This window comes from Limulus polyphemus, unplaced genomic scaffold (genome assembly GCF_000517525.1).
Source record: "Limulus polyphemus unplaced genomic scaffold, Limulus_polyphemus-2.1.2 Scaffold4157, whole genome shotgun sequence".
Classification (NCBI taxonomy): Eukaryota; Metazoa; Arthropoda; class Merostomata; order Xiphosura; family Limulidae; genus Limulus; species Limulus polyphemus.
This window is the reverse complement of record NW_013669767.1, coordinates 58402-59413: the sequence shown is the minus strand read 5'-3', so window position 1 is coordinate 59413 and position 1012 is coordinate 58402. Positions and strand designations below refer to the sequence as shown.

Here is a 1012-nt window from a genome sequence, read left to right as displayed (position 1 = left end):
GTCTTTCAGTAAAAGAAATCATATTTTTAGTAAAGTATTTTTAATAAACTAAAAAAAAAGATTTGTCCTCAAATATATTGAGTATTTGTTTTGAATAGTTTGTGTACAAAGTGATTTTCATGTTAAGATTACTTTTCTTCGTCTCAAAAATCTCAAATTTCATTTGTGTAATCTCTAAAACCTCTTGAGTACATTTCAAATGTTTGTTTTCAGTAAAACTGACCAACCTTGTAACCACCAAAAAAAAATGACTTCTTCGTCTCAAAAATCTCAAATTTCATTTGTGTAATCTCTAAAACCTCCTGAGTACATTTCAAATGTTTGTTTTCAGTAAAACTGACCAATCTTGTAACCACCAAAAAAAAATGACTTCGAATGTGACATGAAACTATATTTGCTTTAAACTTGTAACAGTATACATCTATTTATAATTAAATTTTATTGCCCTTTGAACTGTATCTAACATCTATTTGTGTCATTATAAGTTGTATCTCATTTGGGGAACGTGCAGCTCACGTTACGCTATCAAATTACCTTACCCACGAGCTACTCCGAGCTGCTTGCGTGCGTGCCTCGTGAAATATTTTCACTATATAATTATAATTTATTTTACCTAATTTGACCTTAACTAACCTAAAGAGTTTCATATTTTTACATTTTAGTTACTTTTATAATAATAAATAAAGAATAAACATGAAAAACAAGAAATATAGTACTTACCCGAGTATTTTTTTTTTTGCTGTCGAATGTTAATGACACTTAGCCCTATTTTTTTTTTTTTACAATAATGGCAGTATGCATTAAATAATGTCTGAGCAATGACGACTTTATAGTGAGTAATTTACGTTTAATTTAGTAGTTACTGGAGGGGTGGTGGATAAAATAGAGAAGATATACCTAGAGAAAATGTGTCACGTGTCACACTTGGGGAAATTCAGGATTTTTTTTAATATTGCCTTATAGAACTAAGAACTTAACTTATATACTATTAAAATATGGATTATCAGCTAAG

At 28.8% G+C, this 1012-nt stretch overlaps 1 protein-coding gene across 1 annotated transcript in view; it reads left to right on the top strand.

Moving 5' to 3' along the window:
• The window catches only part of LOC106470683 (CTD nuclear envelope phosphatase 1A-like), a 35447-nt gene that overhangs the window by 22906 nt on the left and 11529 nt on the right, over nt 1-1012 (top strand). The window lies entirely within an intron of this gene.